Source organism: Catharus ustulatus, chromosome 1 (assembly GCF_009819885.2).
Source record: "Catharus ustulatus isolate bCatUst1 chromosome 1, bCatUst1.pri.v2, whole genome shotgun sequence".
Classification (NCBI taxonomy): domain Eukaryota; kingdom Metazoa; phylum Chordata; class Aves; order Passeriformes; family Turdidae; genus Catharus; species Catharus ustulatus.
The window spans coordinates 156734339-156759730 of NC_046221.1; positions in this window are offsets into that span (position 1 = coordinate 156734339).

Sequence of the window (25392 nt, forward strand, 5' to 3'; positions counted from 1 at the left end):
TGATTCTGTCTCCTGTAGAAGGCTGCTCAAGATGTACCTGAAAATATATGAAACATATAGCACAATGACATATCCCAAAATAATCTGATTTAAGGCCAAATCTTTGTTTTTACTGTACACTTTCTAGTTCAAGTTAAGCACAAAGTGTCAGCCTAAATTTACCATCTTTGGTTATCTCCTGTCACAGTTTTCATCCTGTTTTAATGCAGCTTACTCAGACATGCAAAAAATAAAGGTCATTTCCTTCTAGTGAAAAGAATTTGTATTTCTTTGTTTTTAAGAATGACCTTATTGCTGCTGAAGAGACAGACAGACAGGCAGTTGAGGAGACTGGAATAGTTTATTCCAGAGTTTATCAAGCATGCTGAGCGTGCCAGTGACAGTGCTCAAGCAAATGCAAAAAGGGAAAGAAAGGCAGCTGCACGTGGTGGTTTATTTAGAGATGTGTCTGAGCTGAGGGTATGTGTGCTTCTGTCTAAGGACCTGCTTGGTCATCAACGTTGGTAAGGCACAAATTGGTGATGCAAGTGCAGATGGAGAAAGCATTGGGTTAGGAGAGATGGCTGCATGATGTTCATGAGGGCAGCTTTGTGTTCTTGGTGGTGGGAATCTTGGACAAGGGCTTGGAGTTTTGCTTTAAGGAAAGGGAGTGAGGGTACAGAGATGGGGAATTGACTCAACTTACATGTGTAAATTGTCCAGAACAGAGCTCAGAATGGACCTACAGCTGTGCTGGTATCCAGACAAGCCAATGATGAGAAACCTCTGTTTAGGGGCAATGTTCTTTCAGACTACACCACAATTTGACTGGAGAGTTTGAGGTGATTTGTACCCCAGCCTCTGTGTGCTGCCTTCACCAAGGTCCTGTTCTCTACCTTGCACAAGGGATGATGCTGATACACAAGAATTTAGGAGAAGGCTTCTATCTGCCCCCGTACCATGAAGGTGGCATTACATTAATTACAGGAAGGTAAACAAGGAGAGGGGGAGCTGTCACTGGGGAATTGTAAGGCAATCTGGCATGAAAGCTGCCTCTCACTCCTGCAGGAAAGAGCTCTTCAGAAGTGCCAGGAGAATTTAAATAAGAGTGAGACAGAACAGCTAATACATTTAATACTAGACAACTTTTAAAATTAAAAATAAGAGAAAATGTATATTGAAAGAAATGCCATGAAGATACACAAAATTACAGTTATTTTTAAATATCCTTAGGAGTATGAAAGACAGTGAGTTTTATATGATGGCATGTTTCAGCGCCAGAACCAAAATAAAATGAAATAACTATGCAATATCAGGAATTACCCTTTCCATCTTAGATTTTATTGTCTTTGAAAGCCTTCTCTAAATAGCATTTTTGAGATTATATTCTTTCCTCCCTCTAAATCAGTTACATATAAAAGTTAGTTCTGCAATTGTTCCTTTAAGTCTCAGCACTATATCTGTGTATCCTATAATGACTGGGTCATTGTGTAATACTGAAATCAAAGTAAACTAAAGGGTGGGTTAGAGAAATTTGCATCAAGGATTTCATGTCCCAGGTCACCATCATTGTGCTTGGTGACAATTTCAAGGATTGCACCAGAAATGCACTACTTGCTATTTAATATCTTCATTATTGCCAGGGAAATTTCCTCTTTGTATTTAGAGATTAGCCAGAATAATGGAATTACTATAATAGGATGAATCTTCACAAGACAAAGTAAGGAATTATTTCCCAAGCTATTACTTTCATGAGTGGAAAATAGAAGTAGCAATAATAAAAATATTAATAACAGTATTATTTATAAGATTAACAGTGAGTCTGGTAAATTATACAAGATGTGGCTCCTTTGTAAAAAGGCTCATATGGACCTTTTTCAAAAAAAATAACCCCAAAAATCACCAAAACCCCAAACAACCCAAACACAAACAGAAGTAATGAAAAATACCCAATGCATTTCAAATTAATTATTCTGCAGTCAAGTGACATAACCTGTTGAAAAGTCAGGGTAGTATAAAAAGTGACACAATCCACGAAAACAAGTGTCACAATCAAATTTCTCTGCTATGGTCATAGGCACATTCAAATTTGTTCTACAGGATACAGTACAGGAGGTCCTGAAAAGCATAACTTCTTTCCAATTTCCATGGCATTGAACCCAGCAGACTGATGATTTAAACAAGCTATCTAGATTTCCAACTAGGTATGCAATCAGAATGTGAATGCACTGGAAATTTTTTTATTCATGCTACACTGGATTTATCTCACCATGAAGACACTGCAATGTCCTTTTCTCAGGATGAGTGCTGAAATGTCATTCTTGCTAATGCTTTGCATAAAAAAAGGTTGTCTCTCCTAGCAGGTAAAAGAATCAGCCCTGAATGGAGGATAAAGTAATAAAGGATACAACGCTGGAAATATCAATAATGTCTTTTGCTTTGTGTGTTTGCAAAGGAGTGGGAGAAACTATTTTAAATTACTTAATTAAACATAAAGAAAATGGACATGCTGGCATCAGCTGTGAGCAAGGATGTCCTGTATGGGATTGCCTACTAATCTCAGTTCCTGCCCATACTGCATTTTGAGAACTATTGCCTTATAATGGCTAAGAAGTTCATAGAATCACAGGATGATTTAGGTTGGAAGGGACCTTAAATATCATCAAGTTCCAAGCCCCTTGCCATGGGTAAGGACCTTCCACTAGAGCAGATTGCTGAAAGATGGTGTCTTGTAATTGCTGCTACTGATTGGAGAAAGGTTGCAACTGAAAAATATGCTAAAATTACAGCAACAGTAATAATGTTTAAGTAAAGGAGAGATATCCATCAACATAACAAAAAGTACTGCTAATCCCTACCTGGACAATCCTACATCAGTTTAAATCAGACTTATTTCACATTAAGGCAGCTAGGAATAGTATCTAGTGAGATGCTGAAGCTGAAGCTGCTGTTTTGCAGTGCACAGAGACCTCGATGGGAGGTTGCACAGACTCAGCACAATCAGGTGATGGGTGCTGCCAGATCTGTGCAGGGTCTCCCACCTCAGTGGTGTGGGACACAGATTTTACCTGAGTTCTGTAATTCAGTCTGGGAAATCTCTGTAGCTGGTACAGGGCAGAATAAATAAGCAGATAAATTTCACACACACAGACACAACACCCCTGGTCTACTCCAACCTGCTTTATACTGTATAGAAATGAACCTGATAGGGCAGCAATTGGAAATTAGGAAATGACCACATATGAGACCATGAAACGACAAAACAAAGTGATGCCTGTGTGCCAAAGCTGGTTCCAGGTTCGGAATTCTGAGCAGTCTGAGTAGGGAAGTTGGTCACCTAAGATCTGAAATTTTGTTTTACTGCTTGTCAAGGGGAAAAAATAAGAATTGTATGTGTGACATGGTATTGAGCCCTGACTGGAGCTGTGGAAACCCTGGTAAGCCTGAGAGCACGGTGGTCTGGTAATTATCAGAAAGGGACTTTTGGCTCTTGAGGATCCATGGCACAGCTCCATGCTCAGATCTTGTCCTGTCTGTCAGGTGAGCTGTCAGGAAAACGGGAATTATCAGAAAATTTGGTAGCATGGTGGACAAGGAAGTGATCTGAAAGGTTAGAATTAAGCAAACCTGTAGGGTACCTAGGAGAAACCTGGGAAATTAAAAAGCTCTTCAAAATTGCACAATTTGGGATAATTCCTAAATTCTGGTACAACAGAAAACTTCAGCCTTGCTTTGGTTACATTCTTTTTAATCTGTACTTTTACAGTAAGTGAAAAAAAAATGGAATTCTTCTCCTTTTATCCAGCCATTGCCAAAGAAATAATATTAAATACCATTATTGCTCAGACTGGTGTCCTTGGTGTTAATGGAATAAAGCATCCATTGTCTTTAATGGAAGCAAGTTCGGACTCATCTGCTGTTTTCCAATTTCTGTGCACTGATGTATCACCCACAGGAATTGCTAAAATGTTGCTAAGAGGTAGATTAGCAGAAGGGAAATGGAGATGAGATCCCATATGGGTGAGCTTGACTCACCAGAATACATAATCATGTGTTTATCTGCTTTTGCTGGCTATGGAGCTATTCCTAAGTCTTTAAAAGGTTCACCTAGGTCCTAATTAATCAAGGTAATCAAGGAAGATAAATCAATTAATCTATCAGATTTTTGTCAATGGTGATATTAACAGAAAAGAGGAATTGAAGGCACGAGTTGTGTTTCAAACATTCTACCCCTGAGAAGAGGCAAGAAATACCAATATTTATTGTTATGTACAAACTCTGAAAAGAGAAGTTTTGTCCTTCCCCCTAGAGACAATTATGGCACTTTATTGACCATGAAATTTTATGGCTTTTTTACTCTTGTTCCCCCTTGCTTTTGCATGCAGATTGCAGCCAAACCTCAAGGGTGTGTAGGCAGATCAAATACAAACAGAATTCCTCTTCCTTTAATGATAGGACAATATTTACATATGCAATATCATAATAGAGGGTATCAGAGTGCTCAATTCTTCACACCTGATTTTGAAGAAAAGAGGGATGCATGCAGAAGTTGGTGGTATTTTTTATTGTTTTATGGACACTCTCTGCAGGAGGCCCCACCTCTGCTGTTAGCTATGTTCAACTTTGATGATTCTCCACATTCTCCATGTACAAGATTAATTAGTAATCCCACAGAGGGTTCCTGTTTTCTTTAATTTGGTAGTACATCCATCTGTCAATGCAGACTTTCTCTGAAATCCTCTGCATCTGTGAACTGTCCATTTTCAAACAACCTTTCTAACTGTGGATTATCAATCACTTTGTATTTTACTTCAGGCAGATTAGGACCCGATATCTTCCTTTTACTTCAGATATAGATTAAGACCTGATATATTTTTTTTAATAAGTCTGATTCAGTGTTACCTAAAGATATTTTTAATCACATTTATGTTCTTTAAATTTAATGCTGAGATTTCTCTGTGTTCCTAGAAATCCAAGTTACTGAGTTATAGTAATGGAATATGTTTGCATGTGTAACAACTGCTATATAATTACAACAACATTGTTGGTGTTTATCAAACTTGTTTAATGAAATTTGCTCTCATCTCTTCAGCTTCAAACTGGCATGAGTCAAAGTGATCTCCTTACCCTCCTTTTGTCTGGAGAAAAGCTCTCGGGTAGAATTTGCTGCGTTGCCTCAGCTCCCGGAGTGCAGGGAGAGCTGAGGAGGCAGAGGGGCTGCTGGTGGAGGCTCTGAGCAGTGGTACCCAGCCTTCCATCTGCTCCAGGTTGTTGCTAAGGAACGTCTGCTGCAAATAACAGCAGCACCTTCCCCCACCTGCTCCCACGCCGGCTCCAAGGGCTCCGCTCCCTCTCCTTGGCTCCACAGCCCGGGAAGCACCAGATGCTGCAGGGTGCTGTGGAAGTTTTCCTCTCACTTTCCCCCCTCCCCAGCCACTCCTTAAATCCTCCAGAGCTGAAGCACCTGCTGCCAGCCCCAGAGGAGCTGCCCAGCCTGCTCCTCCCAGCCATGCCAGTGTCAGTCCTTACAGAGTTTTCCCTCGGGCTCCCTTCCTCGCCTTCTTTTCCCTGCTGTGGCGAAGCACGTCACGATCCAGGCCTTCAGACACAAGTGCTTTGTGCACAGATTTACAGAGAAAAGGTGAGAATTCATGCAGCAAGTTCCCTCCTCTCTCTCCACAAATGCATGAACTAGTGCCTTACAAGAGCTGTGGCTTGGATCTCATAATTCATGTGTGCTCGGAGGGAAATGAAAAAGCATGTCTCTTTCTATCCTCATACTTTAATGATTACTCTGTTTGAATTAATTATAGCCTTTTTGGTACTTTTTGAAAGGTCTGTGGCTGATGGTGTGAGATATGATTTTATAAGAACAGAAGAGCCGACCACTCATGTGATCATGAAATGATATACAGTTGAGAAAATATTCTTTATCTCTACTGAGAGCTAAGAAAAAGTTCATAGGCAGAGCACCCTACTATGAATAATCGCCTTATTTCTAATGCCACCCAGCCATGCAGACTTAAAGATAAGTACAGATGAACTAAGAGAGGCTGAAGTTATTAAATGTAATGGAAATGGACTTTAAATTTGGTGAATCAAAATTTTGGATTAACTTTTTCCTTTAATATGCTTAAATTGCCACCACAGCAGCTCCATTTTCCTCATCAAATCAGTTAAGTGGGAGATGAAGTGATGCAAGTTCTGATCTATCAAGGAATCACAGCTTCTGAGAAGAAACAACTGAAATATGGAAATGGCTGCTGCAAAGCCAGGCCTGGTGCCAGGGTGAAATGCAGATTTTTATTCTTTAGAAATTCTTCTGAAAGGAGGGTTGTACTTCAGTACTAAACAGTGTTAGCCCCCATAATCTGACATTTCCTTCAGTTTCAGGTCATCAAAGTAATTTTATTCATAATTTTGGGCCATGCAAAAAGGGTCTTGGAGCATCCAAGAGCTGGGAGAGGAAGAGGGTGGGAGGGAACATGATCTAGGTCAAAAGATGTTATAGAAAACTTCCCACAGCAGCTGATGTTGAATGCAGTCCATTGGATGGGTGGAACTGCAGTCCTGGGGGAGTGGGAAGGCTGGGAAGCAGCTTCTGATGGATTCGGGAACCCTATGGACAACAGGGATTTTTTCTGGAAAGATGCTGTTGGGAGAGCCTGCCAGGTCTCTGCTTGCCCCCCTGGCCAGGGCTGGGGGCTGCAGCTCTGTCCTTGGTGGGCTTGGTGTCTTTGCAGCCAGGATTGTGCCCAAAGATTCACAGCTGATGGGCAGCACCACGTGGAGTGAGGGGAAATACGGGACATGGGATGGATAACTCCCTCCTGATCTCCCACTCTCTGTGACACATGTGCTTGTGAAAATGCTTTTTCTCTTTTTTAATACAATTTTTAGTACCTCAGCAGTAACAAAAGAAACCAAACCAAGCCACACCAAATAGAACTTGTTTCCAGCCACGCACGAACCAATAATGTGCAAATTGCAGTGCTTCAAAATCAAATGATCTTCATGAAAGAGACTCCACTAGAAGAATCACAAAGGTTGTGGTATTTTTTTCTTTCATTCCCATGTAATTTCCTTTTATTTTCAGTAGTACCATTGTTAAAAACATCCCAAATTAACGTGACAATATAAATTTGAAATATCATTGAAATCGGCAAAATTATCTGAATACTTTGACCTTACATAAAAATGCTTCTCTATTTAAAATCAATTTGGTCTCATCTGTGCTGTCCAGAATTGTGGTTCCATGAAAAATAAAGTGTGTGAGTAGCTTGCCTCAGGTCACTATCCTCATGACTCAAATGTCCTCGTGTATAAGCAGGTTTGGGGGCCACAAACACTGTGGTTCTTCCCTTAATTGAATCAATGGGAGTTCTGCTGGTAATTATGGTGGGAAATGGTTTTTCTAATGAAATGTTTCATATTTTTAGGGCCTCTCCAAGTCTGTAGGAGAGTTCTTTTTATCTTGGGAAAGGTTGAGCCCAGCTTTAGACTAGACAGGAGTAACAAGTCACCTCTGTAATCATATCCCTCAAGGAAGCTCGTACTGTGCAGAGTGTGCCAGTTTAGCTACTGAAAAAAAAATTAAACAGCCCAAAGGGAAACATCTCTGCCAAAGATTATGCTATGGGGACACCCCACCTGCCCCCAAAGGGCTGGGACATAGATCCAGGGCTCTGGAGAATGCTGTGAAGGGACCTCCAAGTTGGTTTGTATGGGTCATTTCTGCATCCAGAGCAAGACAACAGCTTTTTGGTGTTGAGACAAAGCAATTTTGCTTTCTTGGTCTCTGCCCTATGCCATGGGGGTGCATTGCTGTCAGAGCAGCTTTCAAATCTCTGTCCTTCACCCATTTGTTTGGGAAGATCTGTGCTTTTTTAGTCACTGGGGAGATTATTTTCCTTCTTTCCTGTTTTGCTTATAACTTCTGTTATTTGATGTTATCAGAGAATTGACGTTTGAGTTGGTTATAATTTTTCTTGAATTCAACTTCTCTTTTTCTTTAGGATACATTGATTATTGATATGGCAAAAAGACTTGTCTATTTACCCATTTGTTCATCAATTAATTTTCCAGGTGCCCAGAGATATTTGTGTCCAAGAAAAAAAGAGAATCCCAACTACAATCACATGGAAACATGAAAACTGCAGCTAAAATATCAGTCTAGGTAGATGGTGAGGATTATTTGACTGTTCCAACTCACACCCCGCAACAAACTAGGGCTCTGGCTTTTGTTTCTAGTTGCTCTGATCCATATTCCTCTGTTGCAAAGTTACAAAACAAAATAATTGTGTGTTAAGGATGCCAGCTCCTTATTCCCTATCCCTAACTGAATCCCCCTAATATTCATGCTAAGAAACTGATTATAGGGTGTGCTGTTGCTTGGTGGTTTTTTTCCCCCTTTTTACCATCTGTATACTGTGAATTCATCTGAAATCCCTGGCTTCACCAGCTAAAATGTTCTCAGCAATGCAATTTTTTTCCTTTTCTAATTATCCTTTTAATTTTCTTCTGCTCAACTCCCACACCTCCTCCCCCTTACCAGATTGTTTATATTTTTCCAAAGAGCTTCTGAGAATTGCTTATCCTGCTCTTTTCACCCTTTACCTGCTCCTTTTTCCAGAAATTACTCTCTTGTACCCTCCTCCCTTGCTGTGATTTTATAGAAGTGAATGTGGATCACAACATTCACAACAGTTTCTGACAAATTGCCCCATGGAGAAATAATGTGTGATATTAAGAATATTTTCCTGTTACTCAGACCTCTCTGTTCTGCATTAGCAAGTGGGACAGATTCCAGTGATTATGAAGAGGTTTGGTACAAATGGATAGTACTTTATTTGTGGAGAAGATACTTCATCCAATGACATCACCAAGCTCCACAAGAAGCTGCTAACTGGGAATTGACTCAAAACATGGCTGTAAATAGTGTTTGAGTGGCTGGAAAAGTGCAGCCTGAAAGGAAATCATGGGGCTGGTCCTGGGAAGAGTATAGGCATGGAAGGTTTAGTAATGAACCTATCTGTCATCTTCCCAGCCTGGGGGCTTGGTCTGGGCATGGGTGCAGACAGCTAGCACAAGGAATAAGTGAGACTGAGGTGTCTGGCTCTGAAATCTCATTTCCATGACTTGTTTTTAGGTGTCTTTCAAGACTGGTGGCATTTTAACATTTTAACTCTCCAGCCTCTCCAAATTTCCTCATCCTCAGCAGAGCCCTCTCTGAGCCCCTACCTCTTGTCTAAATGCAATCAGGGAGCAGGAAGGAGGCAACACAAGGCTGGTGTCTCCTGAGGAGCTCTGTGCAGTTTTTAGATATCCCCTAACATGCAGTGACAGAACTGGGTTTCCCAAGAAGCTGTTGCTGATGGTTTTATGTAATAGGCAACTCCATAAACGCATTTGTAGATATCTATAAAAAGCCTTTTCTGTAGTGTCTGCATATGAAGTGCTGTGCACTGCATGTAACATGTATAGAACACAGTACATGTGAGGTACACATGTCAATTGTACAAAAATAACCATATTAATACAATGTAATTATGTGTTTTATATAACACTGTTGTGGTGTAACCCCAGTTGGCAACTAGGTAGCACATAACCACTCGCTGCAGTCCTCCCCTGCTCCCTGTGGGATGGGAAAGAGAAACAGAAGAGTAAAAGTGAGAAAAGTCGTGGGTTGAGATGAGGACACATTAATAAGTAAAGCAAAAGCCATGTACACAAGCAAAGCAGAACAAGGAATTAATTCCCCACTTCCCAAGTTCACGCAGGGGCTCAGGGAAGGAGCTCTCCATCACTCATATCAGTTACTTGGGAAGACAAACACCATCACTCCAAATCATTCAAGATCATTGAGTCCAGCCATTAACCCAGCACTGCCAAATCCATCACCAAACCTTGTCCCCAAGTACCAGATAAACAGTTTTTCCACCACTCCTCTGGGCCTTTCAAAAACAGTGACAAGGGTCTTGGCAATGGCATCAGCCAGCTCTCAACACCCTAATTTGTATGTCTTGTGATCCCATGGATTTGAACATGTTCAGTGGGGTTAAGTGCTTCCTACCCACATCTTCCTATGAAGAGGCCATTGCTGCCTTCCCACAAAATCTGCTGGGGGGTTCAGGGGTCTTGGAGGCCAGAGAACAGAGCTTTTGAGAGAATTTGGCAGAGTAGAAATCAAACTTGGCTTTTCAAGTCCATCCATCTCACATCCAAATATTTCATTCTGACGAACCTCAAACTATTGCAGTTCAAAGATATTTCATAGAATCACAGAATCTTTAAGGTTGGGAAAAACCTCTAAGATCATTGAATTCAATCATCAACCCAGCACCACCACCATGTTCACCACTAAACCACATCCTCAAGTGCCAAACCCAAAAGTTATTTGAACACATCCAGGATTGGCAACTCCATCCCTTCCCAGGACAGTTTATTACAGTCCTTAACAACCTTTTTCGTGAAGAAATTTTTTTCCTGATATCTAAGCTAAATCTGCCCTGGGAAAACTTGAGGCCATTTCCCCTCACCCTGTCACTTGTTACCTGGGAAAAGAGACCAACACCTGCATCACCTCCTTTCAGGTTTGCCATTGAATTTGTCCATCTAAGCTGCTGTGGTGAATCCCAAAAAGACAGTCCAGAGCTTTTCACTCTTCCTCAGGCTGGTGTCCTCACCTGTATTCTCTTTCCCTTGAGGCACCATGGTTCCCTCAATAGCTGAGCTGTCCTGTGATTCACATGTTACTTTTTTTGAATAGTAGATTTTATCATCTGAAAAACAGAAAAGACATAACTTTTTCAGTTTTCTATCATAAAAAACCAAACAAATCAATAGAAGCAGACCATCTCTCACTGGTGATATTTTCACTGTCCATTATGCTCAAGCTCAAGGACATTCTCTGAGGTTAAATTCAGTCCTGTGAAAATGTAGCAGTGCAACAAAGACCTTGTTCTTGGTCAACCAGTTGGAGACAGGAGGCCACAGGAATTTTTGCTGCTCATAAGGGACAGACTCGCTTGAGCAGAAGAATGGAGGACAAGAAGGAAGCCCCCAGACCTGGACTTGAACATGAACAAAGAAGTGAAGCTGAGGAGAGAAGATAGGCGAGATACAAGACACCAGCTCACAGTGATGCAGCTGTGAGCTTTGTTATAGTACAGCTACTGACCCTGAATCCTCCTGCCAGCCAGGGATGCTGCAGTATTGACTGTGCACTCAGGTTTGCAGCAGAGCAAGGACCCTGACTGCACAGCTGATCAAACGAGCCATCAATCAAGTGACTCACTTTGTGTACTTAAACCTCCTGCTCAAAGTCAGGTTATGATTCATACAGCTGAGCACCTCCCAGAGCAGCTGCCTTAAACTTAAAGCAAGAGATGCTAGAGGAGATAAAGCAGCAGAAAAATTAAATTGCCAGTTACTAATAATAAACATGAGAACTCCTTCTCCTGACCTCCTTCAAATGGCATCTCATAAAATCGTAAAAATGAGGTTTTTCACTCGTTGGGGATTACCTTTGCAGCAATTCAAGGAGGAACATTAGAAGATTGCTGGAGTAGGAAATTGCTGACCATGCAGAGTGGGCAGTGAACATGGCTTTAAAAGGGACAAGACTAGCCAGGTGTGAAAGAGAGGCATTGTTTCCTTGTGTGACTCTGCACCAACTAAAGGCACTGGGGCTGGCTGGATACAATCTGGATCTTGATTTGTTTGCCTACAAACAGGTTTTTAGTGACATGTGAGATGGTTGAGGTGTCTGAACAACTGCACAAGTCTGAAGTGAGACAGTACTTCACAGACTGACAGTCTTCAAGACCAGATGATGAAAGTCAGATTGTGGGACTCTAGGAGATCTCAACTGCCCTGTCATGATCAGACATAGTGCATATCTATAGTATAGGCCACTCAAGTCAGCTCAGGTGACTCCTTCCCCTTCCATAGTCTGTGACTAGCAGAGGGAAAACCTTTGATGCAGCACTACTCCTGTGCACAGAGCATCTGCTGCTACATTAGTTTAGGTAAATTTTAATGGAAGGGTTAATGGAATAGGGAAGGAAATTACAGTAGTGTTGCAATTTAGATTCTGGAGTGTGATTCATGTCTGGGGCACAGGCTTTGCATGTAAGTCATTGCAGTGGTTTTGTGCTCACCTCCTTTGCACAAAATGGGCATAACTGCATTTTCCCTGCTTTATAAAAGTGACCTGAGGAGAAGCTCTGACACCTAAATAGAAGGCATTGCCATAGACATGGGGCTGATGTGCAGTAATAGCTGTTTTTGTCAGGTCAGCTGTGTTAGGGTCTTAAATGGAATCCAGTTATTATGAATAACACTATAACTGATATTCAGACAGCTCCCTAATGTTGCATTCAGTAGGAACAAGGAAATAATGGCTTTCTGGAAAAAGCTTTTTGCTTTCTTAAAAGACAAAAGACCTAAATGTTTTCTCCAAATATCCTTGTTTTCCAAGTTGCAAATCTTGTTTTGGCAGAGCTGATGTGCTAAAGCACCTTAAAAATAAGATAGGAGCATGCCAAGGCCTCTGTAAAGGTAGCATAAGCTACTTGTTAGCAGCTCTTGGAATAGACACCCTCATGCAGATCTGGCTAGTGGAAGAATGTGGAAAAACTTGGTCTTTATGTCACACATGTGAGCGTAAGGGAACAATTAGATATCAGGATGTTGGTTTTAATTGTTGTGCTTATAGAGATTTAAAGTTAAATTTAGAGAAGCAGTTTATCTGCTGACATCATTGAAATGAATGGCACAGAACTGCTGGAGTATGTCAGACCATAAAACGGTCCTAACAGCTGCCCCTAGGAATATTCACGATTATAAGCCGCACCATTTTGACTAAAATTTTGGTCCAAACCCAAAGTGCGGCTTATAATCAGGTGTGGCTTATATATGGACAAAGAACAAAAAGTTGCTTTTTTAGGAGGACAGGTGTCTGCTGAGAAAGGCAGGAACTTCTCTTTGAAATGGAGAATGTAAACCCCCTCCTTCCAAATTATTATAATTTTGAAATCAAGGGGCTTTCAGGCAAAGATATGGGAATTAGGAATAACAGTTCTTTACTAGGGAAATTAAAATAGAAATACAATGCTACAAAGAAACAAACCCCAAGCCCTGACAAAATCAGAGTACAACCTGACACCCTGTCAGGCAGGGTGTTGGCAGCAGTCCCATTCCATGGTGGCTGCATCCTCCTGCAGTGACAGATGTGGTTCAGTTGAAGCAGTGCTCCTGTACAAGGTGCAGTTTGCCTCTGGAGGTCCAGTGGTGATGTGGAGAAATCCAGTTTCCCTCTGGAGTCCAGTGGAGAAAGGGGCTCCCTTAGTGTCCCAAAACCTCTGTTTTATCTTGGTAAGAAATGTTGGGCTCTTCCCCCTGGCTGGAGCAACTTCCAGTGTGATGCAGTAATTTTATCAGTCCCACAGTGGGACTCAATGGCCATGAGCAGAAAATGACTGGCTGGAGGAAGGATGGGTTGTGAAAAGATAAAGAACAATGCCCCGCCTGGTTTCAATGGATAGCCCATTAGCAGAATATCTGCCATTGAGATAAGGATCACTGCCCCCACCCTCAAAAGATGGTGATAGAATAGATACCTTTTATCACACTCTGTATTGTGATGTGCGGCTTATAATCAGGTGCGGCTTATGTATGGACAAAGATCGAAAAGTTACTGACACCTGGAAATGCAGCTTATACTCAGTGCGGCTTATAATCGTGAAATTACTGTACTTGGGGACTTCTCCACTGACATAGCATAATCCGGGGATATTCAGGAATGCCTTTGTTACTTCCTCAGAAGTCTCCTTACCTCATAGGATTCCTCTCTGCTACAGAGTCTGTGAAGGGGAAGACTTAGAATTGGGTCAGTCCTTAAGATCCCATGTCATGGAATCATAGAATCATTTGGTTGGAAAAGCCCCCTAAAATCCAACCATCAGCAGAGCACTGCCAAGCCCAGCACTATACCATGCCTCTCAGTGACACATCTTCAGATCTTTTAGATATACCCAGGAATGGTGACTCCACCACTGCTCTGGGCAGCCTCTTCCAATGCTTGACAACCTTTTCAGTGCAGAACATTTCCTAATACCAATAAGAACGTTTTGAGGCTGTTTCCTCTTGCTTTTGGAACAGTGAAGGATTGTCTTGAACATCTTTGTTTTGGTTCCCTGTTCAGTCACAGACTTTCTTTGTGTTCCATGAGGACAGCAGACCATGAGGACTGGAAGACTGCACTTCACATAAAGTTCTTCCCTTGTCTGGTCAGTGGCCCTGCTATGGTGCAGCACCCCAAAATTTCCTGTGTGACCTCACTGATACCCTTACCCTCTGTGCTGTAACACCTGCTGCCTGTATTCCTATGGTGGCACAGATAAAATGCATAAATAAACACAAAGGAAAGAGACAAAAAGAGAGCTACTCCCTTGGGGACTTTTATTCAAGGGAAAACAAGGCAAAGATTTTGGTGGCTCACCTCACATCATATTTTGCTCCCACACAAGAAAGGTGTAATATATCAGGACTGCATGTCTATTTAAAGTGTTTGAAACTATTGCTTCTAAAATAAAGTTGGCTTTTAAGTATTGGGGGTCATATCAAATCCTATCACTATGTCAACACTGGATTGCCAACTGTAATGTAATATTGAAACCTGGAAAAAAAGAGAATCTATCAAAATTGTCTGTCAATAAAATCAGTAGAGAAAATAAAATGAATGTCAGTAAAGGCTTTAAGATAGTTTCAGAAAAAAAAGAGAATTTTTTTCCTCTTAATCTGGTTTTAGTTCCTAAATTCAATTCATATTTTAATATGTAATTTGGATTTATTACTTTTTAATATTTTGCACAATAGATTCAGCATAAACAAGCTATTCAGCACTCCATTGTAAAGACAGGTGGGAATCCAAAATTGCTTTAAGAACATAATTTCCTGATATGGAGAAGCATTTTTAATGTTCTATCTGTATTTATTGTGCTTTTATAATCTGAAGCTTTATTAAGAAAAATGTTGGGAAAGTGAAAAACAAAATGCAAATTTTCCCCCTAGTTTTGTTGTTGATGTTTGATTCTGTAGGCCAGAATCCTCTTTCTTGCTTCTGTAAGTAGATCAGCAAAACTCAGTGGAGATGCACAGGTATAAAGCCAGTGCAAATATTTTCCGCAAAATCTAAAAGCTGTTCAGAAATAATTATATTTTGCATTTGCATCATGCTTGCCTTAAAGTTCTTTCTGTATCAGCCTTTATTTCATGACAGGTCTCATAAGAACACCAAGGGGTTTTTTTAGATATGCTTAGAGGATCTGAGAGCAAAATTTCTATGGAAAGTGCACCGGTCATTCATTTCTTGTGCTATTAGGAATTGCAGATCATTTTTGGAAAATTTTTTTTCTCCCAAATGTGAGTTCCAAGAAGCCTCTCCCTCATGGGGAAATCTTTTATGGGTGTCAAAATTAGTCAGCAGAATTCCTAGAATGTTTTAAGGGCGCAATTCAAAATTCAAGCCAGGTGAAATATAGAAGCCTATGTCTCTGCTAACAAACTGGCTGTGGAGAGAACTTGCACACTGCAGATTGTGCATGTGGGGCCAAATTCCTTTCTCCAAAACACATGTCTGCATCCAAACTGCTTCTTGACTCATAATGTTCCCTGGACCAGCCTGACCATGTTCTGTGAAAGTGAAGAATGCAGGAAAATAGAAGTTTGTGTTTCAAACAATTCTGGGGCCCCAGTCCTGTGCTGTTCTGGTCCTGTTTATTTCATTAATCAGGATGTAGCCAAAGGGACAGATTGGGAATTAAAAGCACAGACGGGGATCAGATGATTTGAATTTCATCTAATAAAATATCAAGAAGCCTACTGAGCACTGACTGGGCACCTTGTGCATTAATCAGCCATGAAAAACTAAAATCCATTTTCAGCTCGTGGAGAATTTTTACCTTCACTGCCAGGAAAAGACTCTCTTAGAAGATAAGGATATATTGGGTAAAAAAGAAAAGTGCAGTGCTTGTGGGTGGTCTGAAACCCTTCCATCATGAGAGCACTGCAGAACAGAACAGGGAGATGCAAGACCTGGAGCAAACACAGATAGATGCTCTGGTCCAGCTGTGTTGTAATCTGGATCTCAGATCAAAGCCAGACCTGCTGCAAATCCTTGGAGCTACCACAACTCTGTTACTCATGCAGAAAACAGAAAACTAAAGCAGACAGAATAATGTAATTGTGCAATCACAGAATGGTTGGAGCTGGAAAGGACCTTACAGATCATCCTGTTCCAATCCCCTTCCATGAGCAAGGACAACTTCCATTAGACCAGGCTGCTCAGAGCCCCCTTCAGCCTGGCCTTGGAATTCTCCAGGAATGGGAAGTTCACAGTCTCTCTTGGAAACATGCTCAGAGGAATACCATAATTTATTCAAGGTCTAATCCCAAGTCACTTGCAGAGTAGGAAAAATAATTGTGATCTCCTGTTTCTAGATGATCATGTTGCTAGCTGACTTTATTCATAGCATGCAGTAGCATGCTGTTAGAGGCAGATCAAATCTCAGTGTAAAAAAAAAAAGCCTCTGGAAACACCATTTTTCTTTTCTTGTCCAGATAGGGGCTAAGCTACTACAACCTGGAAAGAAAAAAGCTTGAAATAATCCCCAAATAATGTTTTCAGAAATCCCCATACTTCCACCTGAGGCACATGGAGATTACAGATATGTCTCCTGGAGAAACTGAAATTTGGCTTATAGTTAACCAATCAATTCTAGGTTAGTTTTACAGTTTTACCTTTTTTTTTTTTTTTTTTTTACCTACATTGGGCTGGCTTACATCTAAGTTGAAGGAACCCTTTTGGATAGTCTAAGAAATACACATTTCTTTTTCTCTAAGCCTGATTCCACCTGGCTGTGTAACTATGGATTTCCTGTGTATGTGCTGTCTTGGTTTTCAAAAAGCATTGTCTCTTGTGCTGACAATGAAGCCATCTCAGGAGGTGAGCTCGCAGATAGCCTCAGGTGGGATATTCGTGAATCCTGTTGTATACAGACCAAAAAAACCTTTTCAAACTCAATCTACTTTCCTGTCAGTTGCAGCATTCCCCCTAACCCCTAGTTCCCAGCCTCAGTGTCCTAATTTCCTCCCTGACTGATTGCATGAGTCTTCTTTCCTTCTGCTTCTATTGTTGCTGTCATTGTTACCCTTGTTACTTGGGGGAGTGTTCTGCAGCTCCTTTAAGCATCCTGAAGCCAAAGAAAAATGTGTTAGGAAGTCACAGTGATGTGGAGGGATTCAGTGGGGACATCTGCTGACAATCCTGTTAGGTCAGCAGCCCATGGCATTCACAGCCTGATAGTCCTAATACCTAAAGAACTGCAATACTGGAAAGCTGACAACTTCTGCTGCCAGAAATCTGAGGATCACTTGTCACAGCAAATGCAGGCACAGCTCCTGAGCAGTCAGGGTGGAAGCTGAACCTGGGAGCCTTCTGTGTCCCTTCACCTGTGGAAGATGCAAGTTGAAAAGGATCAGACTGCAGAAGGGCTGGTCTGGCTTTTTTCTTCTGAGCCCACATCTGTGTCCAGCACTGGACTCCCCTTTCCAAGAACTTTGCAAAGTGCAGGAAGCCCCACAGAGATCTCTGGGGCTGAAGCACTTGCCTGGTGAGCAAAGGCTGAGCGGGTGCAGAGAAGCTGTGAAATCTCACCTTGGTCTGTTAAAATCAAACAGATGAGGTGCTGGGAAATCTGATTTTAGTTGACCTTTCTTTGAGAAAGACCCTGAACCAGGTGGCCTTCAGATTTCATTTCCAGCCTCGATTATCCTGTACTTCTGTCCACCATGAGGAATTGTTGTTCCAGAGTTCTAATAAAAATTCTTGCTACTGATGTGTTTTATGTTTTTGGACAAAGTTAAAAAAGGAAAAAAAAAAGGGCTTGGAAAGATTTAATGGTTAAAGCTACTGATCGGTTAATGGAAACCATTAACAAACAAGTGCTCTACGGACAACAAAAGGGAAAAAAACCTATTTTTCCTAAAATCATCAGACTAGGTTTTATGTTGCTGTTGTTGTAGATTTTGGGATTTTTTGGGGTGTTTTTTTTGTTTGTTGGTTTGGGTATTTTTTGGCAACTTAAAATGTGAACTCGTTACTTAGAATTCAGTTTTTCAGGTTTCAGAGAGAAGGTTCCAGTTCAATTTTTCCATCTGCTTCAAATATACAATGGCAGAAACAACCTGTATATACTAAGACATAGAAGAAAAAATTTTTCACATTTAGTCAAATTGTGTGACTACAGAGAGTTTGTCAGAATCTCTTAGCAAGTAGCACCAAAAATTTTTAGGGTTGTGCTTTGTGAACCAGTAGAGCAAGACCACACTAACCCAGTAGAGCCATGCCCTTCCCTATGGCCAAACAGTAAAGCTGCCTCTTTGTTCCAATATTGATTGCAACCATTTTTACATTTTGAATCTCCAGCCTTAGAGTGAAGTTTTTCAGGTTTATCCTCTCCAGAAGGTCACCTGTAAAGCAATTCTAGATATTTTTTGAATTAAAAACATATTAGATAAGAAACCAGCATCCCTTTTGACCGTCTTCTCTTTCTCCCATCACCATTTATTCTTATCCAAACATTTTGATTTAATCTGCATCCATGGCTGATAGAATAACTCTTAGGTTAAAGCTGGACACTTTTTGTTTACATTTTATTGTCCTTCCCCCATTAAGTTGAGGACAATATGACTGTATTTATGCTGCCTCTGAGCTTTTCCCTTTCAGTCCTTGCTGAAATATACTTCTGATCCCTGCATGGCAATTGGGGCAGCTTAGATTTCAGAATGGACTGCTCCCAGAAGAGTCCTAAAAAACCCTCAGGGTCCAGCTATTTGTGGCATCCATCACTTGTTCGTGAGGTGGCATATGCAGGACCTCAGTTAATCCCTGGGACCTGTTACTGTGTAATGGCTGAGCACAGACTGCAGATGGGCCTGCCTTGTTAAAAGATGCAAATGGGATCACTTTTACAGGTTGCAATAAAATGCTTATTACAGAACACTACTGCACCAACTTTTTGGTATGGTTAGGATGGTCATGTCCCCCTCCTGTGCAGGGAAATCAGGAGCTCTTTAAGGCTGCCTCTGCATGCCTAAAATCCCATACCAGCTGTTCCATCTAGAGAAACAGGACAAAAAAGACATGCAGCTAGGTAAGTAGTATCTCAGGACTGTAGAGCACATGTCCAACTTGGGAAACAGTCATGGGTCTGGGAATGCTTAATGGAACTCTCCTGCATTTGGAGTCTTCAAAGTGTCTTTGGAGCCAGACCAAGTGCTCACCCCTATAACCAGTCAAGTCCTGCCAGTGACTTGCAACCAGAAATTGATAAAAGAAGAGATGGAAAAAACCTTTCTACATGGGGCGCAGTAAGTCATTAAAAGGAAGGACCCGCCTTCTTGAGGGTGCATCAGCTGGAGATCTGATGAAACGCTGCACAAATCATGGACTGAGGCTGCAAGAGCTGTTTTGCTTTCTGATGTTACTTTGGATGATGAAGTAGAAGACCTTTAAAGTCCCTTCCAACCCAAACCATCCTATGATTCTATGAACAAAGCATGCCCAGTTGCAAGCCCAGCTGTCTGTAAACATGGCTCACCTGTTTGTTTGGGCATCTGGTGGTGTGTGCAAGTGGACACATCTGCAGAGAAAGTCAAAAGGAGAATTCTTGATGGAACAGCTGAAACACTGGTAGAAATCAGAAAGGTGCTGCGTGTAAGGGGTGTTAGCTACACTGTCACTGGAATCTAAAGCAAGCTCAGACCAAAAGGTCAGTGCAGTTTCTGAAGATGTTAAGTACTTCTAACACAACTGGCTGGTGCTGCAGATGCTTCTGGCTTCCTATCTTTGCAGAAAAGGGAAATGATGCAGTAAAGAACAATTCTTTCCTGCAGTAAGAAAAATAGCTCTGCCAAAAGAAATAGGGACATGTTGCCATTCAGATTGCCTAATGACACAAGATAATGTTCAAATTCAGATCAGTGATGCTTGGTCTGAATCAGGCAGAAAAAGTATTTACCCTTGATGTCTTAGCCTGTACAAGTGAGCAGCCAAATAATTTACATACCAGTCAGTGAAGCAGATCTAACAGAGGGTTTAAAAGATGCTTTTAACCACCTCTACTATGAGTTGCCACCTTCCAGGCCTGCCTGATGAATTGCTGACTCTGAAAGAGCAGCACTGTGCCCCCATCCACTGATCCAAAGCTCTGACCTTGATGTAGTGAAATAAGGATGGGATCAATGCTTTTTTTTGTGAACAGTTTTATACAGAATGCTTGTCCCTGCATAGTCTCTGGAGCATCTGAAGTCACTGTGGTTACTCCCTTTACACAATTTCATAGTAAATTGTACAAAACATAGTAAAAGAAAACCACTCAAGACTGGACACTTGCTAGAGAGTGATGGTGCATTCCCATGACTTTCCTTACCTGGAGTCTGGACAGATCATCCCATGAGGCAGCCCAGTTATTGATTCCACTTGATTTCTTGGAAGCACAGGCTTTTTCTTTTTGTTCTGCTTCTATGTTAGTAACCAAAAAATCCATGAAGGAAATCAATGTGAATTAAAAATGTTAACTCCCAGTTATTATAAAGGGAATGAAGAGAATACAGTGAGCTGTGTACCTTAATTGTATATCTTTCAGAGTGTTTGAAAAATATGGGTTTACTTGCTATACTTATTGCCTTTATTATCCAGTACAATTTGTAGTCAGAAATATATGAGAGTCAATTAAGGTTTTGAAGAAAAGTTTTCTTTTCTTTTCCAAACGAAAGTGTCATATATCATGGAATATCAACTCCAGTGTTAGACTAGCAGAAATTTACTGCATCATGTCCCTGCAGTGAAAATTTGCAGCTAGATTAATGTTCCTTTAGCTGGCATTAAATCAATTCCATACATATGCTCATATTTTCACCAGTGACATTCTGCAATAGCTGATGTTTTGTAGGAGCTGTAAAGAAAAAAATCAGAAGATTTTGTTCAAGCTTCATATATATGTATGTATATACAAGTGAACAAGATACTTCATGCTTCACTTGCTATGAAAAAGTCTTGAGTTTTTAAAGCTGGCCAACTCTTCGTGTTTTTCATGGCATATACACAGTTTATTATCTGCTCACCTTCAGGTAGTTGAGAAGCATCTAGAGTTACATAGATCTAATCTGAGTAGAATTGTCATTTCTTTTTTTCCCCTAGTTTATTGGAATTGCTCTTGTTATGAAATTTGCATGTCAGCAATTGGGCTGAAACTGTCACATTTTCCTACCTAACGCTCTCCACGCTGTTGCTGATTTCATCCTGGATGGTTGTCAGGGCATCCATGAAATAACCACCCTCAATGGCAAGACATGAACTGCCCAAAGAGGCTCTGCATGTCTGTAGGACTTTGGTAAAAAAATCAGTGGAATTTTCTCTTCTCAGTTTTGGCAGATAAAACCACACTGATTGCCTTGGTCATCAATTGCTGTAACTGCCCCTCCTGTGCTGAAAGGATGTCTCACTGATGCTTCACGTGGCTGCAGGCAATATGAATCTTCAGGGAAAAAGCCATTTTCTCACCTAGAGGATCTGGTCTGAAAAAGAAAATCTCATCTTATGTCACAGTAGTAAAGGAGTGAGTCTAATGGGTGGAGAAGCCACTGGAAGTGAAAGGAGAACCAAGTCTGAGATTTGCAAGTAGCTTTAATGTGGATTTGCATTTGAGGAATTTACTGGAATTTATGGATTTACAGCCATTCAAGTACAGGTATATTGTGTGCTGAGACCCTCTAGGATGTAGAGATAATGTAGCAAAGACAGATTGAAAATATGTAAATCTCTAAATATGCCCAGGGAAAAAAATATTACTTTTCCGACACTACTGGATGTAATGAGGGACTTGTGAAGGATTCTGAGGTCTCTTGGAGTGAAAATTAGTGGAAAGTGCTGATCCTGAAAGCCAGCCTCAGGGTGCCTGGGAGCAGATCTAGCCCCTTTATTTTTGTATGATCCCCATTCTGCAATATCTAAGCACCTCACAGGCACCTCTGGCTCTCAGGGAGACAGGAAACACTCACTGTATTTTGGAGGAGAGAACAGAAATATAGAGAAGATTACTAGAAAAAAAAATGTTTGGCATTAATATCCAGGGCTCCAGGTGATCAGCCACAAACCTGAGGTGTTATGACTTTCCTTGTGTATCTAAATTTTATGCCAGAAGGATTTTAGCTTGGGAAAGCAGCCCTTCCTTCACAGGGAAAAATTGATGGCTAATGTTTCCTTGGGATGCTGTTCAGTGTTGGTGTATTATTTGTGATGTTTTCATGTTACTAAGGCCATGCATATAGTCTGTTACTATCCTGGGTAACAAATTTGAGCTGCCTGAATGCCTGTTTTGCATGCAGTTTTCTATATTTCTCTGGGGTTTTTTTAGCTATCTTGTTAATATCAGATAAAGTTGTATTTCTAAGATGCATCCAGAAACAGCAGCATCCTCCAGTTCTCTTCAAAGGAGGGATTCAGTTTAATTCTCAGGTTTCAAATGTCCTTTGTCCCTTATTTCTTAACCTTTTGTCCTGTTGTGATAAGTAAATTTTTACAGTACAGAATACAGTTGACATCTAACACTGGAAGGTGAGGTTTGGGATTTTTTTTCTGACATGCGAGGCAGCAAAATTATAAATTAAGATAAAATAATGAGTCACAAAGAAAATGAACCATTAAGCATTTATTATTTCAAGTTGCTTGAATGCCTCAGCTTAGGTCAGCAGCATTGAGCATAAAGAGGAGCCTCCTACTTATATATTTATCATGACAGATCAAAATTGTCCCAACAGTGGGGTTAGGAGTGTGGTTCCTCTTTAATACATGTATCTTGGGGTTTGCTTACCCCCTTTCCCCAAGTAATGTATAATTTTCTGTGAAGGTGAACTATGGACTAGGAGAATCATAAACAAAAATCCAACTGTAAAAATCCTCAAAGATCTGACAGTCCTGGAAGACAGCTGATTGTTAAATTTTATCTTCCAGTCTTGTGTATCCAGCAACCACTGCACTGGTTCACACACCTCCACCTGCTTTATTGTTTTTAGGAAGGATGTCACATTTTCCACGTAGGTGACTGACTCTCTAAAACTAAAGATAAGCTGTGTCAGAATTTAATTTCTTATATTTCTGATTTGGAATCTTGATTCTTTATATCTGTTGTGCTTTCAGTTTGTTTTATTTTTTTTATATAGGTTATATGAAATATATATATGGTATAGGAAAAGGAAATCTGAGCATCACAATAGTTTTAGGCTTTGTTCTTGAAGTGTTCAATTTTTTATCTCCTGTGCTACTTCTTGAGGTTTATTTTTTGCTTATGTATGCACACGCATGCATTATCCATACACATGCTTCTCTATCATCTCAATTGCCTAGACTGCCTTTTTTATAAATCACTTTTAAAAATTACTGACTATCCTCTGTGTCATACGTAATTTAATATAATATTTATAATCATGGTAAAATGAACAATCTCAGAGTGCTCTTCCGTGCATAGTTTGAAGCAATCTTCATAAATAAGGATTTAATAAAAAACAGGTTTCATTTTTTACACTCTAATTAAAAATTAAGAAGAAACAAAATAAAAGAAGAGCAATAAAAATTGACTGAATTCTTCTCTAAATTGCATACACTAACCTGATTGGATTCACTGGATTTACTTTAATTGAGAATGTGTTTGAGGAAGAAAAGCAGAGCTTGGAGCAGCCATTCCTGAAATGGAGAGTGGGCTGCAAAAACCGGGTAGTAGTTAAGGACTGCCTCTAGTGAGTTCATGTGCCTTTGCTCAAACTCTGAGAGTGTTACCTGAAAATTCATTAAACACAAAGCTTCACGTTTAGCAAGACAGCAAGGACCTGAGAAATATTTGTTGCTGTTGATTTACTGCAGCTCAGCTGAGTGATAGAAGTGGCTTGTGGTGTCTTGGCTCTGGTGACCCCACATCCTTTTTTGGGCTCCTCATTTTGTACTTGCCAACTTTTGCCCTGCTCTGTTGTGTGACCCATACTGGGCCTGAGGGAATTTGATCCATCATGGACTTCTCATCCACAAGAAGCCCATTCTCCCCCTCTGGAAACAAGAGTCTCTGAAATTGTATGGTCAGATGGGACGTTCTAAGGTCAAAGCTCAAATTCTAATTGCTGCTCAGAGGGGTTTCTCATAACTATTGTGGAATATGCAGAAGGAGCTGGAAGCATAAATTGGGGTGGGGAAATCCTTACACCCACCATGGGAAAGGCTCTGAAAAGGGTCACTGAGTCATCCTCACCTTTTCTTCTCTGTTGTCTTTTCCCTTCTATTGTGCCCAGTTCTGGTGCCCCAGCACAGGAAAGATGGGGACCTGTAGGAGAGAGCTCAGATGAGGCCAGGGTGATGCTCAGGGGGCTGGGGCATCTCCTGTGAGGCTGCAAGACTTGGGCTTGTTGAGCCTGGAGAAAAGTTAGTTTCAGAAAGAACTTATAGCATCTTCAGTACCTAGAGGGGACTACAATGGATCTGGAGAGGGACTTTAGACAAGGCCATGGAGTGACAGAGCAAGAGGAATGGCTTTAAGTTGAAAGAGGGTAGGATTAGATAAAATGCAAGGAAGAAATTCTTCAGTGTGGGGGTGGTGAGGCACTGGCACAGAGAAGCTGTGGATATCCAAAACTAAGAAGCGTTCCAGGCCAGGCTGGATGGAGCTTTGAGCAAATTGGTCTAGTGGGAAATGTCCCTTCCCACGACAGGGAGTTGGAACGAGATGATTTTTAAAGTCCCTTTCAACCCAGAATATTCTATGATTCCGTGTGACTTTTTCTGTTGCTTTGTGAAAACCACATAGAGAGAGATTATTTTTCTGCATTTTCCCCCTGAAAGAGCTCTGTAGGCATAAGCCCATATGATTTTACTGGTTTTAAAAGATTTGTTTCAGTTCCTTTCTCCTATTGGCTATTTTTTGTGGTTTTGATTCTTTGTTCGTCATTTGTCAAAAGCCCAGCTAATTTGTGAAAATGAAACAGAAACATTTCTTCTCAAATTCATTGTGTTGGATATATTCAGCATTTCTCATGTTCTTTTTCCATAAGATGCAAGACTTCTTTAGAGAAAAAAAGAAAATTGAAACAAAGAAAGTGTTTTATTTGAGCAGCAGCTCAAATCTTGATTACCTGTAGGCATCCAGAGATGGTTTCAGACATTCACACAGGTGAAGAGGGGTTGTTGAAGTCACCTTCCTGTAATTACATGGAGACAAGAAAAAAAACCATCTGGCAAATGAAACCAGTGGAGTTGGTACTGAGTGATCTTTAAGATCCCTATCAACTCAAACAATTCTATGATTC